Source organism: Porites lutea, chromosome 5 (assembly GCF_958299795.1).
Source record: "Porites lutea chromosome 5, jaPorLute2.1, whole genome shotgun sequence".
Taxonomy (NCBI): domain Eukaryota; kingdom Metazoa; phylum Cnidaria; class Anthozoa; order Scleractinia; family Poritidae; genus Porites; species Porites lutea.
The window spans coordinates 13,437,619-13,459,834 of NC_133205.1; the positions used below are offsets into that span (position 1 = coordinate 13,437,619).

Below are 22,216 nucleotides of genomic sequence, written 5' to 3' on the forward strand. Positions count from 1 at the left end.
CTGTTACAGTCCCAAAGGGAGAAAATGTCATCGATGTTATGCTTTCATTCTCTTGGCTTGGTGTCGCTTTGTTGGATTAGGTTTGTTTCAATCTCCACCATGTAGATATTTGCAAAAGACACTGCTGTTTTTGTGCCAGTTGTAACCCCATGGGTTTGGAGATAATTCTTTCCATTGAACTCAAATGAGTTTTCTGTTAGGACTAGGCCAAGCATTCCCCTTAAGTAGTGTGTGGGGATCGGAGGGTCATTGTTATGAAACAACTGGCTCATATGCTTTGCATACTGTTTGCATTCCCTCTTCTTGTGGTATGTTTGTGTGTAAGCTAGTAACATCTATTGATACTTAACTGCATCCTGGCTTATCTTTGTTTTTTTCTATAAAATTATAAAATCAGTAGATAATCCTTAATGCAGGATTGTTGTTTTTGTGTGATAGGCTAGAGCAAAGTATCTACAAATGAGGATACTCATTCAGTTGGGCTGTCACAATCTGATATTATCGGTCTACTGACCTGTTTTGGTTTGTGGATTTTTGTAATTGCGTAGAAAATGGGTATTCTAGGTGGACTGGAGGTTTGTGAAAGCCATTTTCTCGTCATGTCATCAATGTGTTTGTCTCAATGTAATTTGTCAATGATATTATTGACCTTTGGTTGCGTGGTTTTCACCATTGGTGCTTCGAGGGGCTAATAGTGCTCTCTGTTTTCAAGCTGCAACCTCACCCTCATGTATTTTGTCTGTTTTGTTCATGCTGATCGTTGTTGTTCCTTTGCCTACTTTGTAGAGGTTTATGGCAGAGGTGTTGTTGTTGTTGTTGTTGTTTTCCCTTTTTTATTTAATGTAATTAAAACACTTTCAATTACAAAGTACTTACAATACTTACAAACAATGTATGGTACTTACGCTACTAACAAAACTATACTCTACTTACAAAACAATACTTATTTACAATGTGAGATACGCTACTAACAATACTATACTCTACTTACAATACAAAACTTGCAATACTTACTTACAATGAGATACTTACGCTACTAACAGTGCTATGATTCACGCTTTACATATATACAAAACAAAAACAGCTGCTTGCACTTCTTACAATACGGATCACATACGCTACAAAAACAAAAAAAAATAAGAAAACATACATGTAAATGTACACACCAAAAGAAATAAAAAAGATCACTGACTGAGCGCGGCATTTTTGTGGAAAACTACAATGAGGGACAAAAGTGTTGGCACACTTCCGTAAAATGGCCCCTTTTCGCATAGTGGATATACTTATCCCATTCCCCTGTCTACCCCAACCCCTTCCCCCCCAAAATCAATGTTGAATTTTGGACCCTCAAGTCTTTTTTTTACTTCAGACAACATTGATTCGGGGGGTGAGGGGATTTACGGCGTTTAAAAAGAATGAAATAATAGATGAATTAAATGTTTGCTAAAAGCACCCGTTTTAAACAAGTGTGTCAACTACTTTTGTCCCTGATTGTCTGAAATATGTATCTGTGTTTTCCGGCTAGATTTTTGACGCTGCTGAATTTTTGTGCGATGACGTTACTCTATGGGCCAAATTGTTTTTTTTAGAAACAACAATTTGTAAAGTTTCGTCCTGATTTGTAGTATACGTAGAGTAAAATGTACGAAGCGTATGTCATCACTTAATCTTGTACTTCCGCGCGCGTTCCTGATACCCTGTGGGGTCGAGAGGAAATCATTTGTGTTATGATCAATGCCGTTGCAGCGGATGTAATGTTTTCACAAGTATTATCAATAGTGGAAAAAGGATGGAAACACTAAGGTGCAATGGAAATTGTTCTGGTAAATGATTAACTTAAGCGAATGAAGTACTGCAGAGTAACTGAGGGGACATGCATTATTTTTGACATTGACTTGTGCCATTAGTGAAAGGACGTGAACAATATACAGGTTATGAACCTCATAAATGATGGGCCAGCCGTTTGTGCTATGTCCTATATATAGATGTGTGTTTTTTTTGGAGACCTTTTCAAACCTAAGTGATCCAAACCTTTAGCGTAGGTAGGCGTCGAACAGGTTAGACCAGGTTTTGGAATGTACTTTTGTAATGATTTTAGATGACCGCCTGCCATTTATTCAGTGGCATAATTTTTTTATTGATGTTGGATGGACAACTATTTCATTTCCCAGCTCGTAAATCACAGAATACCAAAGAAATTGTTTTCAAGATAGACACACCAGTTTGCGTCATCGCCAAAACAGCAATTACTTTTGCCCAGAAGTTCACTTGATGACAAGGAAAGCGGGATAACATGTGATCAATGACGGCCGTGCGCTGGAAAATTTTCCTTTTTTATGCGCTAATTCCTCACGAAAGGCAAAAGAAGATTCCGCTATGTAGAAAGTACTTCGCAATACGTATTCTTGGCAAGAAAAATTCCAGCGATGTGGTGCAAATAAGGAGTTTCAACGGTTAACCACAAGAATACATATGGACATTAAGAGGTCATAACAGACTCATTTTACTTTTCGTTTTCCGAAACGTGGTTAACCGTTGTAACACGAAGGAAGCAGTGTTTTCCTCAGTTTGAGCTGTCGTTTTCTTTGAGAGTCAAATACCAGTTCACGTTTCAAAGCTCTCTTTTCATTTTCTCTGCCGACAATAGACAAAAACACAGGGTTTCGCTTGAGAAATACAGTCCAAATACACAGACATATGCGCTCATGTCACGCTATTTGCGTTGCGTTATCATGTCACTCATGGTGTCACGAGGTGGGATTGAAAGTAATTGTTTTCGTGGACACTTGCAATGTTTGCTACGCTGTCCTTAGTTTTTTATTGAATTGGCCATGAATTTACCTTCACTTTTCCGTAGTTTCGATATTGAACGCAGTGACGGCCGCTCCGCACTAACGCTCCATATTTCCGTGGCCGGCCAGTGACTATCCCCACTACGTGTCAATCCTTACCCTACCCGTGATTGTTTGCGCCTTAACCATCGGATAAAGTGAAGAACGAGAAATATTCACTTTATTAAAAACATTTTCAGTACGCGTACCCTTGAAATTCATCAAAAGTTGTACATGTGCGCGAGTTTCAGCGTTAGTTTTTAGCTTGTAAACCATATCGACGTTAATTCTGGATATCGCAGCCCTTTTATTACGTCATCACGTAATTCCAATTGGCCCTATAATTCGGTCGTGAATAAGTCAATGTCACCCCCACCACCAATAACATAATTATGTCTTTGATTTCTTTAATTTCAGTTAAAATCAGTGTCATGCACGGCTCAACTTGTGTGCAGTAGCACAATTTTGCATTCAGACAATGAGGGACAAAAGTGTTGGCACACTTCCGTAAAATGGCCCCTTTTCGCATAGTGGATATACTTATCCCATTCCCCTGTCTACCCCAACCCCTTCCCCCCCAAAATCAATGTTGAATTTTGGACCCTCAAGTCTTTTTTTTACTTCAGACAACATTGATTCGGGGGGTGAGGGGATTTACGGCGTTTAAAAAGAATGAAATAATAGATGAATTAAATGTTTGCTAAAAGCACCCGTTTTAAACAAGTGTGTCAACTACTTTTGTCCCTGATTGTAGCTTGCTTAGTTTCGAGAGTTGAGAAGCAAGCAAAGTTTAAGAAAAGAGATGTATTCCGAACAGAAGCGTGTTTTCCGTCCTGTCCACCTATCGTAATTTCGAGTAAAAACAAAAATCTTCAGGTGAAATAATGGACATAATTTGTTGAAGAAAAAATACTAAAAGTTAAAGCTTGAATGTTTAAGACTTGTGTTATTAAACTCACAGTTCTAATGGCATTCCAAAAGGCCACAATTTTCCTCTTATGAACAGTTTGTCAGGCTGGGCTTTACTGAAGACTGCGGGAATGTTGTTGCGTCTTGCCTTTTTTAAGGTTTCCATCTGCGCTCTCCTACGTTTGACGATCTCAAACGGAAGATCTTGGCACATTTTGTAGTTATTTCCTCGTAGACGATGTCCCAGCGAAAGAATCTTTTCACAGTCCTTATATCGTAGGAATCTAGCAAGTATGGGTCTGGGGCTTTCTCCTCTCTTTTTTCCTAGATGATGAACTCGCTGTATTTCAACATTGGCAGCGTCGCCAAAACCCAATTCCGTTTCCAGGAAGGTGCACAAAGCCATCTCCATGTCCTCTTTGTTTGTTTCTTCTTCTGGAATGTTTTTAAAATTAATGTTTTCACGCCTAGAGTATGCTTCCAGATATAAGTTCTTATCCTCGATCAGTTTTAAATTGGCACGGAGCTCATCATTCTCTTTCTGTAGGGCTGCTAGGCTCGATTTTGTGTTGTCTTCGAGCTTTTGTATTCTCTCAGCTGTCGTCTTTTTATGTTTCGTTTGCATTTAAACTTTCTTTAAGATCTTCAACATCACGCTTGGTGGTAGCATACGCATCTTCGAGAGTATGTATTCTTCCTTCTAACTTCCCGAAGGACCTCCCGAGGTTATTGACTGCTTCTTGGATGGCATCCAGCTTTTCAAGCTTCTTAAGAATATCTTGCAGTGGTTTTTGAAGGCCTTCAGCCATATTCAGAGCAGATAGAATAATATCGTCACCTTCTTCTTCGCGTTCGCCTTCGGAAGAGTTAGAACTATCACACTCTTTACGTTTCTTTTGTTCTGGCGAGGTATCTAGAAAACTATCGGAGGGTAGCTGTCTTGTTCTTCTTTTACTTAGCAATAACTTAAAATATTCTTCCATTAAGTCATCCACAGCAAAAGAGTAGTGTTAGGCGGACGGTCTTTTAACATGTCTTCACACCGCCATTGCTTCCCAGTCTCAGACTGGGCAGAGTTGTTTTTTAACTCGTTTGAAAGCAGCCATCTCATTGCATGACAAGTTTTGTTTAGGCTTTGTTCTTTATTTTGCCCGTGAAAGATGTATGGGAGGGACATTTGTCACGGGAAAAGTTCAAAATCTTGCAAGAGTTGTCGCGTAATGTTTGTTGTGTTTGTCACGGCTGTAGTGACAAATTTAAGTCCCCATGATAGCAAGTTAACTTTGGTGTCAGTAAGCTGATGGTTTGAAAGGTTTTTGAGAAATCTCTCACTTAGTTCCCTTTCTTCAGTTGCGTTTCCCTTTTCTAAAACAAAGGAAATTTGTAATAAGCAAAATCCTAACACGGTAATTGTTTCGTGTTAACTCCTGCTTCTTTTGTCTTACTGTTTGAACGTATACTGCACGTGTCATCACCAAAGTGGCTAAAATCCTGTGGAGGGTCACATGTATGGTTAATCTGTTGATAAACTTTAACTTTGTAACATATCTCTGGCCCTGGAGTCTGGACCCATTTATTGTTTCTAATGATACTATGGTTTAAGTAGCATTAGTTAGTGGACTTGAACTTAATAAGGTTGAACCTTGATAGTATTTCACATTTAAATTGGTAAACATATACGACTTGACAGTTTTTGGCCTGATTTATGAGAGGATCCTGCTGCAAGAACTAAATATGGTTAATCTGTTGAAGAACTTTAACTTTGTAACAGTTATCTCTGACTCTGGAGTCTGGACCCATTAATTGTTTCTTATGATACTATGGTTTCAGTAGCAGTAGTTAGTGGACTTGAACTTAAGAAGGTTGAACCTTAGTAGTATTTCACATTTAAACTGGTAAACATATACGACTTGACAGTTTTCACTTGATTTATGAGAGGGTCCCATAATGTGCCAAGTGACTGTTCCAGTACTTTCCTCCAATATACAGTTTTCTTTAACGTGAGAATTTGTTACCATAACTTGATTTGGTTCTTTGTCTCCAAAGGACAATGTCCTAGAAACATCATCTTTCTGGTTTGTTGTAATGGCCAAGAGCTGTTTAATAGTAACGTCTGTAGTTGGCAGCTATGGGGTTGTTGGCTCAGGTTTGGGTGTAACTTGGCACTCGAAGGTGACAACGGAATTTGAACACAGATATGCTGTTGATTGGTGGTTAACCAGCCAATCACCTGCACGAGATGTACAATGACATTCTTCAGAAGAACGGGAGTTTTTGATTGTTCATAATGTTGCATATGAGTGTGGAAGGAGGAATTAAAGCTGACGACCCTGCCGACATTTTTGCCAGCTGCTTGTAGCTGGAAGTCGTATCATGGGTGTTGAATTCGTTTACTGGTCTTCACAGGGATAACGTTGTGGATGTAACTATGTTTTTTTTTTCTATAGAGAAAAAGACAATAAACAGCAGTAACGAAATCAAAGGGAAATAAATGATCACACAAACTTGATAGGCTAACGCACGTGTTAGCAGACCAGCACCATTTGACAATGTAAATTGAGTTGTTTTTAACATTTTGTATAAATCCTGGCAACGGTTGGGCAACCATAGATGTATCAGCAGTAGACAGTGGGATTCATTCCAATGATCTTCATCAAAATCATGCAATCGATTGGATAAAGACTCAGGATCATCAGTCATAATCAAGGTTTCCTGCTTCTGCTGCTAGCCAGACGTTCTCATCTTTAGCTTGATGGGTCTTTCTGGTCTCTTGACCTTCAAACTCAATTGTCTTTGTTCTGTGCTTGTTATGCACTGACACTTGTCTCTCTCCAATACTCAGTAAATAGGCGTTCCTCCATTTATTGGTAAACTGTTGTAGATGTTGATGGTGCTTGATTCTCTTTGACAATGATGTGTTGGTGCTGACAATTTCGAAATGTCATCCATTCAGGTACCAATGATTCTGTGGCTGTTAATCAGGAGAGTTAGGGACAAAGTGTAATTGATCTCAATTTGATCGTCTTTGACGTAGTTAAAGGTCGTGAGTTGATAAAATGTCCTTCATTCGGCTACCAATGATTCTGCGCCTGTCAATCAGGTAAGTTGGGGACAGTGTAACTGATCTTGTCTTGATTGTCTTTGACATACGTTAAAAGTCTTGAGAAACTACTTGACGTTTCGTCATTTAGGTCGCCAAGGAACAAGGTGAGAACTTCGCATTTTTGCTTTTGAAAACTCGTCTCTCCAAACATATTGAGATGAAGGGTTTCTGTTTTGGTGGACTTCAGACCAAGCCTTGCCTGAAGATTATTGGTTGCATATGATCGCTGACTTCCACGGTTGAACAATATCCTCACTCTTGTACTAGCAGTCATTGTCGTCTGTCGGATCTGGAGTTGTAGAGTCTGTTGCTGCTTTTAGAAATATTCAACTTTTTTGCTGTCCAAAATCAGGAGATAATTTTTCCCACAACTTAGGCCCAAGATACCGTAAAGAATGCTTACCATATGTTACAGTATTATATTGAGGAATAGAGGAATCCGATTGTCATTAAGATTAAGAAGAATGGTGATTATTGAAAAGATTACAGATATAAATTGGACATGGTTTGTGCTTCACTTTGTATATGAGGATGCAAATATCCTGCAGGTGCTGTTCAACAGCGTTGGTAATTCTAGCCTCTTAGAAGTTGGGGATAACTTGCATGCTTATCTCTTTATACTGTCCTCATTCCCTTTTTTGCAGTCTTTCCAGTTTTTGCACATCACAAGATCTACAAAAATGCGAGACCAAATGGCAATACGAAAGGTACAGTAAACCTGCTGATTTGAATAATGCTAACTTGGCCTCCCTTGGAATTAAGTTCCTAAGTCGCACGAGGACGCCAATTCTTTGACTAGCTTTCTCACAAATTGTGCTAATGTGATCAGTAAAGGTAAATTTGGAATCTATTGTAACACCTAAGAGTCTGAGATTTTCTACATTTTTTATTTCCTCATTGTTCACATGAATTGCATGTGCCACACTGTTGATAGCCTGACTGTACCCAATGTTCGTAGTTTGGTATTTCTCGAGGTTTCCAGCAAGAAGATTGGAGTCATGCAACCCTAGGCTTGGATGAAACACTAGATTAATCAGATCTAACGTCATATATTTGGTGGTCGTTTGCATACATTGATAAGTTTCTCACTACGCAGCAAGACAGATCGCTCTGAAAGATATTCCACAGCAACAGGCCTAGGGTGGAGCCCTGGGGACAACCGCAGCTGACCGTTCTGCATGTGTTACATGACTTCCTAAATTCACGCAATCTTTCCTGTCATGTAGATAGCTATGTTTTAAATTGTTCCATGTGTTGCAGTCCGCCAGGTTACAGGACGGCCCTGAATCTATCAATACGCCATCTTACTGTACTCCTCCAATGCTGAGTATGATTTCTCCAAGTGGCTTCTTGGCTACCTGGTAAGCTTTCCAGTTGTTTGCTGGATTGATTCCTTCCTTGCTATTAGGTGATGGCTTCTTGTTTTTTTTTTATCACAACAAGCTGCAAAGTGTCAATAGGCTCTACTCTTCACAATTGTTATTCCTAGCTAGGCAACATGAATCTCTTGCAAAATGGCCAAAACGATTGTAGTTGTAATTTCTAGAATGATTTGGACCAGGCTCTTGCATCTTACCGTTTTTTTCCTCGCTTTCTCCACTATGTGAATATGTCTTCTTCCTTTGTTCTGGAACTTGTGCAGGTTAACTGAGATCATATGATCCATGTTTTTTACCAGTGGGTTTATTCATAGACTTAAGTCAATCATCCATAGCTTCATGAGCTCTTGCAATGTCCTACAGGTCTGCTAAAGAGGCTTTGGTTTACTCTAAAAACTTCCGTCTGAGCCTTCTGTCCCAGCTTTTCATGATCATGTTCTCTTGGATCATTTCATCGATGTTCATGAAGTACAGTACAGTAGTTTTATTAACTCTCCCCAAGGGGTTTTCAGAGTTATATTACAATTAATGAAGAAAAAAAAGGAAAGTAAAAATAATATACACTTAATGTTAGATCCCGAGGGAAAACAAAACTTACTGGTTTCCTGAGGGACCTGACATTTAAGTGTTTTGTTACATTTCTAGACTTTTACTTCATCAGCAACAAAAGACGGACAAATGAAAACAATTGACTCGGTACTTATAACAACACCTCAAAACAAATATAATTCTCAAAACCACTGAATGAATGATTTACAAAGTACTTTCCATATATTATCTGCATCTTTTTCATCCACTAGCTGCTGTTTCTCTTCTGGGATAACTTTAAAAATCATTGCTTTTTAGTTTGAGGTTTCGTGTTTGTGTTGTTGTGTTCATTCATGAAAAAGAAAACTACTTAACAAATAGATTCCATGTTGCCGTGTGTCTGTTTAGTAATAGATCACAGATTAGGTCAAAATGTGGTAAAAACAAAGAAGTGGCACACGAGCCGCAGACGAGTATGTCACTAATGTTTTTATCGCATTTTGACCTCATCTGTGATCTATTTCTGAACAGGCCCATGGCAACATGGAGTCTATTCTATTTGTTTTATGCAATGATCAGAAAAGAAAAAAGACCGATACACATACCTGCCTCATACCGCTTGACTGTTCGAAGATCTGTACTAGTTTAGGCATTTTTTAAAGTCCCAAACGCTATATTTCGTCTCTGCTTCTTCTTTTTTTCTTTATCTTACTTGTATACAGGTTCTTCGAAAAGTTTTTCAATGTCTTTTCTTGCTCAAAGCAGAATAATGGCAAAAACATAGCAAAACAGCGAGTCTCTTGTGGCGATGGCACACGATGGCAACTGTTGTGAAGATTTCTTGTAGATTAAGCATTCTTCAGTTGTAAAGAGCTCTTTTGTTCTCCTTTTCTCCATTTTTCTGCTTTGTAAATAGCTCTGGCAAAGTTTTTTCAAGGCTTTTGCTTGCCTTAATCCGAAATAATCTCACAAACGTTTTCAAAACCGCACGCCATGTTGAACAAAACAAAGAAAACAAGTCTCCCATGACATCATCCATTTATCTGTACTCCAACAGATCATAGGCAACGACCAATCAACGCGCTAGTAGCATTCACATCATTGTATAACAGTGTTTTTCCCACCTTCTGTCATACCAGTTTCTACCATGCTTTGATCACGTGCAGAAATGTATCTTGCTTAATGTATCACAATCTGGTCATGGCCACGTGATCAGGAATCAACCATTAGCAGTCCCTGTTTAGTTGAGTGAAAGTCTATGAATATAAAAATTTATTATGTACATACTGAGAAATACTCACCAAAAAGCTATGTCGTAAATTTTGTCACGCAAATTAGTTCTAGCCAATCAGAATCGCGAATGATGTTTTTTCACGTGTAAGAAAAATGATACGTCCAATCAGAAGCCACAGAGGTGTGTGAGTTTCACGCCAAAATTCCCACCTTTTATTGCAGCTTGTAGCGCCGCTTCGCACACATTCAACGAGAAAAGTTTTACTCAAAGAGTTTTTCTCGCTAAAAAAGTGAAAAACATTTCAGAAATGGAGTGGAATAGTTTCGTTTGTTTCACTGTCGATAAAGGAAATGGTAGAGAGTCGGTGAAACAACAGCAGAAAGGGATAAATAGAACGAGACGTAAGCTTTTGTTGTGCTTTTTGTCGGAGCTACTTTGCCTTTCATTTAAGCTTAAGCTTATATTGAAGCGGCCATTTTACTTAAGTTCACTCATTTTCAATTGTGCATTAAGAACAAACAATTAAGATTACTTATAGTTCTTGGATTACCTCATATCCTCTCCGTCATTTATGTTTTTAGCAAATGTTTTTACTAAAATGTTGATACTTCGTTCTTCGTTGTCATTTTGCGGTAAGTGCATACATGCCAACCCTTCCGGATTATCCGGAAGTCTCCCGGATACGACACCAATCTCCCGGTCTCCCTTACGGGTCGCTTTATCTCCAGGATAAAATCATCTTTTGAGCTTTTCTGTGCCTTAGTTTGAAATTTAGCCCATTTTTAGTTCAAAACTTGAATTTTTCTTGTTCATAATACTGTTTCTGAGGCATTTTACACCTATTTAGTCACTGACAAAGATTATTTCTGGCATCAAAACGATGATCGCGAAATTTGATGGTATCTAATTCATGTAAGACTTGATAGAACGTCCTAAATTTCCGGGGGTAGTGGGCTAATGGAAAACAGAAAGTCTCCAGATTTTAAATCTCCAGAGGTTGGCATCTCTGTAAGTGTATAGCGGCAAATTTTAGCATTTTTGCAAGATTTAAAATAAAAAAGTCTCCAAAATAATAAATGTCTCAGTATGTATATAATGAACACAATACCACATGGAAAGTGCTTTGTACGGTATTTACGCACTTTTTGTTTTTGTATCAGAAATCTTACTCATTCACTGCGCTCACTCGTTCGATTTCTGATACGTCAACAACTCGTGCGTATATACCGTATGCCAGCACTTTCCGTGAAGTATTTTCTATTTACAATATAATATTACAGGCAAATGTGTTAAGCTAAAAGATATTATATATATGTACATACGTATTCTACAACACCATCCAAAATTATGTTAGAAAACAATCAAAATTAGGCTCATAGTGTGGTACACAATTCGCGTTTAACATTGCACTTAAAACTGGCTGATGATCGACTGTTCCTAGTGTTGGCACTGAGAGAACTCCATATGTTGCTTGAGCGAAATTGAAGAGATTGTTGAGCGGTGGTTGTTTGACTCTGAGGAAGATCTAAATTAACACTTCTTATAGCATTGTTATTATGCACATCTGATCTCTATCTAACAGAACTACTAAAATACGATAGAGCATAGTCGTTTACAATATTGTACATTTGTATAGCATTGTGTGCCAGTAATTGATCTGGGATGAAAAGCAATCTTAATTCCTGAGGGACCTGTGTGGTATAGTCAAACTTCTTACTATCGGTCAATACTCAGGCAGCAAAGTTTTGTATGAGTTGTAACTTCTGTAAGTTCTGTTTGAAAGTGCCTTCCCAGACTGTTGAACAGTACAGTTACTTGCTAAATGCAAGGGAATTTAAACTAACTAGAATTATGGGTTTAGAAAATAGGTGCCTGACCCTATTAGTCTAGCAAAACATGTGGAAGTGACGAGGTCAGATCATTGACATGGTCAATAAAAGAGAGGTTTGAGTGTAGTGTAATGCCCAAGTCTTTGACTGAGGGGTACAGGAATAAGAAATTGACCTACGAAGGGTATAACTTCTTTTACTCTACTCGGGAGCGGCTTTGTTCCAAACAAAATTAGTTTAGTTTTACTTGGATTGATCAGTATCTGGTTCGAGCAACACCATCCAGCAATATGACGAAAGTCTTCTGTGATTTTGGTAAGACAGGAATCAGTATCCTTGGACGAAAAGGAATGGTGCATCTTTGTATCGTCAACATAGGATTCGATACTGCAAGACTTGACAGTGTAAGGTTGATTGTTCATATAATAACCAAAAGACCTGGGGCCTAACATGGATCCCTGAGGTGCCCCATGTGTAATTGTAAGTTCTTCGGGTCGTGAAGTGCCAAGTCAAAAGGACTGCTAGTGATTGGTAATGTAGCTTTTGAACCATTTCAGGGACCGACGCACCTAGATTGCATAGTTTAAAGAGAAGTGTTTCATGAGATATGCTATCAAACGCTTTGCTAAGGTTTATCAGGACCATAGCTGTCAATTTCTTTTCGTCCATGGCCCTGAATATGTGATTAGTAATAATCAGGCTTAGGGTTGCTGTTGAGTGATACTTGCTATTCCCGCTTTGAACTTGCAGGGTTGGAACAATCTGTTCCACCTCTTTAGAGAGAACAGGAAGCAATGAGATCGGACGGTTGTGGGGGACTTTTGGATCATATATAATGGCCTTCTGTCTCAGCATGCATTAAACTCGTCCTTTTTCTCCCCTTGCTGCTGTTCCATCTGTCTAAAAGCATGTCTCTCAGAAGGCATGTTCTCGTTTAGCATGAGATAACAATCCAGAAACTCAACATTTTTGGGTTGAGTTGGGTTGTCTAAATCCCTGTTGGTTGACTTGTAGCTGCAGACTGATTCACTTGTTCTTTACTCATACTTCCAATGTACTTTGCAGGTGGTCTTAAAGTCCAGGACAACTTCCAAACAGGTCTTCCCACTCAGGTATCCTCCTGTACCACTGATTCTCTCTTGCCATTGAATACGTCATCGTGCCTGTTGTACTTCTTTACAAACGCAGTGTGTTCCTTTTCAGTGCAACAGCTGTCCCATTCCTATACATTACCTACATTCTGTCTTCTAAACCACCTTAAAAGATGCCAGGTTGAAGTTGGTGGACAGCTTCCCTTGTTAGGCTCTCAAAAAAATGTGTCGCCAACACATGCCCTTGGGTGTTGCACCTGAGGGCTGTAGACAAGGCAGTTTTTGTCGCTGTGTTTTTGGAATCTTTCTCTTCCACAAGGCTGGCAAATTCTGGTCGGGACAGATCAGCAAAGCGTGAAAAAATCGTCATTTCAAATCCGTGTATGACTTTCAAAAATGGGCTGACAACCAAATGCCATCATCACGCCACGCTCAATCATGCTTTGTTTACGTACAACGGCAGTCGTAGGGAACAGTGCACTGTTACCCTCTGATGTCATAGATTTTGTAATTTTGCCCACTCATATTTTGGCAGGAAACAGTTTCATTATTAGAAGTCATGTGACCTTGAAGTAACCAATGAAAACGCGCTGTTGGGAAACAAGTTCCATCTTTATATGATGTGTATTTGTCATCTGTCCCTTAAGCCGCTGTATGAAGTTAATGTGACCCTTCAAGGCTAAAAACTTTGTTGGACAAGATACTAAGGATAGAATATTTCATTCCATTCTTAGTTTTGCAACACCACTGTACATTTGCAACATAGTTCCTCACATCTTGGTAATTCTTAGCTTGTAGTCAACAGCCGATATCTGACATTCTGAAACTTTATGTTCCATAAAATGGGCGTAGCCTTCATGTTTCTCTGATGAAAATGCTTTCAAGGATTCCAAAAAATTATTCAAGTATAAAGATCTGGAAATAGAATCCACAGAATATGATTCGTGACATCTGGCTTGTTCGCTTGAATTGACTTCTCTGTTGAAGAAATGTGAGACATGATGCTCTTTAGGTCCTTTAAAATACTTGAAACTGAAATCTGAACATATGTAAGCATCCTGTTATTTATCAGAGAAGGTACTTGTTATTTGTGCTGAGAAGGTCCGACAAGATTGTTAGGGGCCAGGGGTATGCCCAACTGAGATGCCAAGTGAGTGATAGTTTGAGCATTGTGAGCACAGACCGAAAAGATGGAAGGGCTGACCATAAAATGGTCATCAGGGTAATGCGTGAGGTCGTGAAACGGATGGTTGTTCTTCAGGAGCCACTCAAAGGCATTGGCCGTGCGATGGAAGAAGAAAGGGGGAGGGTTCCAAACCAAAGGGGAGGCAAAGGTCGGGTAGACTGGTAGAGTTGAAAAGCGTGTTTGATTTCTAGTTTGGCCATGAGGGCATCCTTTCCATGAGGTGCAACTAGGGAGGGGGCTTGATCGAAAGTAGCTTAGTGCAAGGAAAAATCTTCCTTGGAAATGTAATCATTAATTGAAGAACCATGGGGGGAGGGAACATTGGAGGTTGGTGACAGCTGGTGATGGGAAGGGCCCTTTGGTAGACCATTGGACACCTCCTTAGCCAGGGCCTTAGACACAGCTTCAAGGTGCAGGAGTGCAGATTTCAAGTTAGGTGTTATCAGAGTAAAGCGAGTAACCAATGTTGCAACCCCGTTGCAAGTCATGGAGAAGACTTGTGGCAAAATGTTGATCAGGATGATGCCTGAGTTCCTTAGAAAAGTTGGGAATGTGGATGGGTGTGGAGGAGGGGCTTAAACTGGGGAGGGAGAGGTTACAGCTGGGGTACTTTCAGGCGCTGGGAGCCAGGGTGGTTTCCTCTGAAATCTGGTTTGTTGCAGATTTGCTTAAATTGTCAGTTCGGTGGCAGGTCCGACAGTTGAAGTCACGACAGATGTCTGCTTGTTTGGGGTACTCAGGGCGTGGAAGGGGAGCCAAAGGTGTCAGAGAAGGAGGTGGTGGAGGAAGCTGTGGGGGGACGAAAAGTTTGAGGAGGCTTTCATCTAGTTGGATAACCCAGGGTAGAATGGCCATAGGCGTGGCAATGGATGCAGTAGCGGAGGGTCTCTTCATTCAAAATATCATTGTACAGATTGTAGAGTTGTTTGTCAACCATGCCATTGTAACACTGGAGGCAGCGATGTAGTGAAAAGTTGTATCATACACAAGCCAGGCCGATGCTAACACTTTCTACTAAACTTGCAAATTTGAACCTGATATGCAAGGAGGTCTGGGGCAAGGTGTGGGTAAAGCAATAAAACTAAGCATAGGTGAACGTTCCAGGCTTCAAGTCATGAGGATAGCCCATCAATAAGACGTTTCTTGTGCTGAGAAGGGACGAAGGCTAGGGCAGTGGCTCTTGAGGGTCAACAGTGATCGTGAAGTTGTTCTGGAAGGAGGCAAAGGAGGGATTTAGATGCATATTATCTGGCAAAAGTTCGTTGAAATCAATGTACTCACGTTTAGCTATGTCAGAACGAAGTTTCTATGGCAACGGTGGCAGGGTAGGGTGGTGTCAGGTGTTTAGAGTTCATGTTGTTAGTTTAAATTTGATTGCTTTCATTATAAGTATAGAAACGGAGGTTTCTCTTTTAGCCCTGGCTAAATTTATGTATTAGATAAAGATAGATAAACCGTTTACAAAAATTCACGACTGAATTACATGTAAAATTTTACAAAACAAAATATGCATATATATTTATTTATCCTAATAATAAAAATGGTAAGATAAAAACTATTACCCAAAAAATAAAACAATACAGGGTGTTTCAAAAGTTTGTTCCGATTGTAAATTGTATTTTGCGCGAAGCATTTAATGCTTCTTTAGGCAAAAGTAAGCTGATCCAGGTAAGAAATTTATCTAAATAACCGTCCAAAGCAATTTCAAGCTAACATTTGAAGAAATTAGAATTTTTTATAATTTCTTTTTGATTTTTGCCCCAACTGTACACGTATGCCAGATTTTTCCCACTATACTTTTCCTCCCGATTTTGTAGGTTGTGTATTTTGGTGTTTTTATCGTTTTCTTTTCTTTTCGCTACTCCTTCATGAAAATGAAGGCCTACTCTGTTTGTGCTAGAGCTCAGGCATCTATTTTTATTGTCTTCTGGCTATTCAGACAAACAAAAATTGTCAAATTACTGAAGAAGTCTGAACGATGACGGAACAAGTGGTCAAAAGTAAAGACCTTGGAAGACAAACCAAGGAGTGGATAACCGTTTTTTCACAAACTGTGTGAGAAATATTATCAAAAAAACTGTAAGTATATGCGTAATAATTCCACAAAACAGAAAGGTAAAAAAATTTCAACTTTACATTATCGATCAAAGTTTCGAGCACAACGGTATGGGGATAAGTTACCAAAAAAAGTTGGAAAGCCTTGAAGAGAAAAAGGCAGTGCACACCTCATGCAGGCATGGTGTCAGAAGGATTTGCCAACTTTATACCAAAGGAGGACTGGCAGGCAAACTTATATGATGTGAACCCACTAGAGACCATCTTGATTATTGTAGGTGAGACAACATACAAAGATCCAGCCCCCAAAACACTGGACGAGCTAAGACAGTGTCTACGCTTTGCCTGGAAGAATGTGACTTTACACACGCTTTGGGAGCTCGTACATAATCTATACCTCACCGCTTACAAAATGTAAGAAAACATACAGAAAGACATTCTGGTTACTAATATTTTAGTTGTTCAATGTTAAATAAATAATGAATAACAAACTAAGTTTTACAAGAGGTTTTCTTTAATAATTGGTGAAATTGAAGCGAATAAAAAATCGGAACCAACTTTTGAAACACCCTGTACATATTCTTTTACAGACTACTGCTCGCCCCAGAGGCACGAGGGATCATAAACAAGTATTGTACTTACATACATGAATTATTTCTTTTGACCTGGCCCAATAATTAGCGCTTGTATTGAAGGGAGGTAACAAACCTAAGAGCTTGTGATGCCCCTCACTCCCTATGACCAATGACTGGAGAAATGCTCATGTTGTCCCACTTTTCAAGAAAGGGGAAAAGTATGATCCAGGTAATTGTAGACCTTTTCCCCGTACTGCTGTGTTATGTAAAATCATGGAACATATTATTTGTAAGAACATTATGCACCGTCTTGAGGACAATAACATCTTATTTGCGAACCAGCAACAACCAATCTCGAGTCACAGACGAAAATCTTGGAGGATCATGCGTCACATTGAATATATAATTCATGAATCAGGACTGTATTTCATGAGGTTTCCCAATTCATGTTCTGTTTACGGGTCAATTCTCGGATCACACCAAACCCGTTCCAGACCCTCTGACTAAATAGATCATTACAAAGCTGTTTTCGCCTGTCGAAAAAGGTTGTCAAGCGAGATATAACTAGCGCCTCCCTATATGTGTGCTCAGGATAATAATTCTCAATGTTCTTTTTTGAATCTGGTCCACCGATCCGATTAATATGCAGGTAAACTAGAGTGAAATGATTGACAGGCATACTCAAGGACTGATTTAATACTGGACAGAAAAATTAGATCAGTGATAGACTGTCAACATCCGTGTGCCTCAGATGCTTTGACCCCAATTATATCGATATGTTCGTTCCATTTTAAGTCCTCTCTCACAGTCACGCCGAGGATTTTTGCCGATTTCACCACCTCAAACAGTTTCCCATCAGACTTTAGGGAGTGATGACCTCACTTTTCCTACAAAGTCATTGACGTACCTTTGGGACTTCAGTTGACACTCTTCTAAAGGGTCGCTATTGCTTGTTCCCTGATTTCTTTTGACACACCTTTATGACCTTGCAGGTGTGGTTGTTTACCCACTTTTTGTCCTTCCTACCTTCCCACACTTTTACAGGCTGAACGTGGCACGTGTTCTGCCTCTTTGCTGCAGCTGAGGCAAACTTTCTTTCTCATTTCTGTCCTGCAAGTTAACTCTGTTTTCTCTACCTTATTGCCTTCTAAACCAGCACATTGAATTTCGGCATCTTTGAGATCCTTTACAAGTTGACCGTCTCCTTATACAACTAAAGTTAAAGTAGGCGTTTTATGGACCGCCATCAGAAGTAGAGAAAAGCCGGATTGGACGCATTATACTACCATTAAACACTTTGTCCCCATCAATACTTAGTGGCAAAACACTAACTTTCTGTGTTTTCTTTCCGAAAGCCAAAGTTAGTAGAACTTCAATACAAGTTTGAAACAATAAAAACAGGAACTTGTATCATTTACATCTTTGTAAAGTCTTTTTTTAGCAAATACAATTAGTTAAAACTTGTTGAATAAAAACCATAAAATGAAGCTGAGAATTTAAAGTCAAATCAATCAAAAATAACTGAAAGAAATCAAAAATCTATCTTTTTGGAAATTTAAAATTGTAACAAGTTATTTCCTTAAATTTTCAATTATCCCAGAAGGAAAAGGTATTAGGCTCAGGTATGGTGGCTGGTTAGGGCCATTCTAGGAAAATGATTTAGTTTTGAAATTTGTGAAATGAAATTTTCTTAACCTAAAATAGTGTATGTCATACAAATTGATAACTGCACAATTTTTCTTTTAAATTTAAAATTACACTTAGATATTCTTACTGGGTTGATATGTACAACCACTCTGATACCTTAATAACTATAGATTTACACTTATAACTGTACATTTACACTTATCACTGTAGATTTACATCTATAACTGTAGATTTACACATAATTGTAGATTTACACTTAAACTGTAGATGTAGATCTATAACTGTAGATGTACACTTAAATGTCTGTACATCAAGACAGAATGACAACATGATGATACATAAACCGTACTCACAACAGTTAATCTATTTGAGACTCAAGAACTGAAACAAAAATGAACAACAATAAATGAACTTGATACTTCTAAATGACCAATTTCCAACTGAGCTAAAATGATTATCTTCAAGGGTAGACAACAAACTGATTAAAGATTTGCAGACATACTTTACAGAGTTCCCATCTCAAACGATGTATCCTCTGCTAGCATGAGGTTAAATTCCCTCTTAAACTCTGTAAATGATAGGTAAGTAGTCGAAATAAACAATGTGCTTGAGCATGTAGAGGGTGATGAGATCACTGGGATAACGAATAAAGATCACTGGGATAACGAAGTTGAGCGAAAACTTTCTCAACAGATGGTACAAGCTAAGGGCCTCGTACAACTTCTTTATTCTATCCACTGGCAAATTTATTTAAAAAGCTTCAAGCTCTCCTCCTTGCATGCCATTGGCCATCCTTATCAAGGTAGGTATTGGCCTGTACACAAAATGGTATCTTGCCATTGTCACAACATGACTTTGTAGCTGATCTCGAGTGTTTGTTACAGCACAAGTCATGTTGTACTATTCATAAACGCCGAATATAGCATCTTGTTGGAATGGAGCTAGCAGCTTTGTAGAGAGAGCTTTGGTAAGCACATCCCTTTAATACCGGCTCAAATAGAGTAGGAAACACCTTTCCAGCATGACCGTCATCCAAAGACTCCTCTCCATGAAGTAAGCAAACCAATGATGCCTCACAGAAACGTACTGGGATTTGTTTAGTAACCATCCATGGTAAAGTATTCGTCCTAACTTCTGGATTACTGCCTTCATTTGTATTTGCTGTTGAGGAGGAGCAAAAGGAACTCTCATCGTGTTTCCTTCAAACATTCATCATAGGCAGCATTCCAAACAGAAGAAAACAAATCCATCGTGGGTCCTCCAAAGTCAAGTCCAACCTCACCCTTGAAGGTATCATGTAGTTTGCTTTTCGGTATGGACTTGTCCTCATGGAGCTGCAGCAGGTCGGGAGAACCTTGTGACGTGAGACAGTAATACAACGCAGGGAATTTAGAAAAGATACCTCTGGAGTCCTTGATGAAATCAAGAAATGTACGTATTAAGACATGGACTTTGAAAACTAGCAGTGGACTCTACTACGTGGCAAAAGATTCTTTGAACATAGCAACATATACACATTATTGGAATCATCTAATCAAATCACCTATCACGATTCACTGTCTAATTAATTATATTGTCACTAAGTTTTAGTCTGAGTCAATATAATAACAAAGACTCTGAAAATGAGTTTAAATTACAGTCACAAACAATATTATTGGTTTTTTCCGCTTTGAAATCATGACAAACACAAGTTTTTTTGGGACAGGATGGTTAGAATTATGCCAGTAGTTTCCAGTTAGTTTTAAACTAAGTATACCTATCGATAGAGTCCCAACGAGCCAAAAAATGCATGTTTTCCATTTGGGAGTTTCTCAGGTCTTCTCCCAGTGCAAAAATCATGTACTTGAAAAGGTGTTATGAATGTATCAAGGTTCCGGAGAAGACTTGGCTCTCGTATTTTTGTTGCTTTACGAAGCGCTATATAAAAGTTTGAAATGTCATGAAGTATCTTTTTGAAAGAATAAAATCACCTTCGCAGAGGGAGGTATCAGTAAGAAACGTTTCTTTTTTGAAAATCTGAACCATTTATTGATTAATGTTGAATACATTTGAATCTCAATTTTACAAGTGTGACATAATGTTTTTTAAAACAAATATTTGCACATATTAGGTCATATTTACACTGTGCTATATATGAAGTAAAGCCAACGTTGCAGGAAGGTGGGGAGACAACATTTTTTGTTGTTATAAAATGGTGGTTGTCATTTAGATGGGAAAGGTTTCTTTTTTAGGCATAAGGAGATCTATTCCCTTGTTCCACATAAAGGATGGGGTCATATGTAATTACATCTTTCTGAACATAAACATATTAGAGCATTTGTCTGCTTAAAAATATTTCAAGTAACACAACTAATAACTTGAACGTGTAAATGGTTGATAATTATTGTAAAATCGCAACCAAAGAAACCATTGTAAATATATTATAATTAATTTTGGTCAACAGTGTGATGAAAGACAATAAAAAACGAAACTGAATGTGTTGATCAAATGATCCTTTGTAAATTTTGTAGTAAGAACACTATCCATGAGATCAGTTTAACCTGTAATTAGTGAAGATGATGGTATTCTTGTGATTACTTTTCTGTTCATATTGTATGTGAACTCGATGTTTTTTGTATCCATTAGCAGTTCCTCAATGGTATCCGAGTCACTTAGTAGGGAGATAGTCGGGTGGGTGGCGAATAGGGATTCCAGAACATCTGTAAATGCTGTTAACCACACATCTTTGTCATCCAAATGTACAAGTAGTTTCACTCTGCTTGCCTCTGTCGTACTCCACAGTTTTTACAAAGAGTGATTTCTGTTGGGAGATTTCGTTAATTTTTCGTTTGCATGCTTGGCAGGTAATATAAATACTTAGTTTGTTTATTATCGTAAATCCTTCTACTTTTGCTTCTTTCTCAGGATTTTGGAGTAATACAGGGCCATTTAGAGATTTCAGCTGCTGATCGGCCTCTTTAAAGGTTGTTGCACGTGTTGTTCCTAAATGGGTGATTCCTTGGAAGTGTTTTACAGTAAGGTTCTAAATCACATATGTGGTGCCACTTTTGATCTTGTTAATACATACATGAATAGTTGCAGTTCCAGTTTCATCTTCTAGAACACAATCTTCCTTCACTGATGTCATCTCCTTTGATGTTTTCAGTTGAACTGGTTTAGGATTTTCATTTCCCAGTGAAATTGAAGCAGTGACGTTCGCTATCTGATTGACTGGAAGTGTGGGGAGCTCTTCAAGTGTGATCTTTTTTGCAGGCTGAGCTGAGGGTGCAGTCTTTTGAGATTGATGGATGGGCTGATAGTCAAAATCAATGTCAAAGGTTGGCGCCACCCTGACCATGGATTGTTGGTTGAATATTATTTGATTATTTTCATTTTCCTTACTGTTTTGAAGAGTTACAGCTGTTTTTGATGCTTCATATTTTTGTAATGTGGAGTGGCTTGCAATATTAAATCCCACAACTCTTCTCAACTTGGATGGGCTGGTGTGGAGGTCAAAATCGAACCACTGATTTTGATTTTGTGAGCGTTTAATGGGACTTAAATTCTGAATGTAGCCACGGTGATTATCTAAGAAAGGGGAAATAAAAATTAAAGTGAGATAAGAAATGTGAAATATTAATGTTCAACAAGTTAATACAATTTTCCATCTTTATGAAACCAAATATGGTCAGAAAACCTTAAGTAGACTTTAGTGTGAAGATTATGTAGGGCTGCTTCAGGTAATGAATTGAATGAAATGTGACAATTCCAATTTTTCAATACTCAATTCTGCAGCAACTGTCATGTCACCTCCCCCCACCCTCTGCACTGAAGAAAACAGGAATATGCTTCCTGTTTTATTAAATGTGG

At 38.6% G+C, this 22,216-nt stretch overlaps 1 pseudogene; it reads right to left on the bottom strand.

The window, feature by feature from the left end:
* Positions 1-20,902: 20,902 nt before the first annotated feature.
* On the bottom strand, positions 20,903-22,093 carry LOC140937919 (uncharacterized; annotated as a pseudogene).
* Between the last annotated feature and the right edge of the window lie 123 nt (positions 22,094-22,216).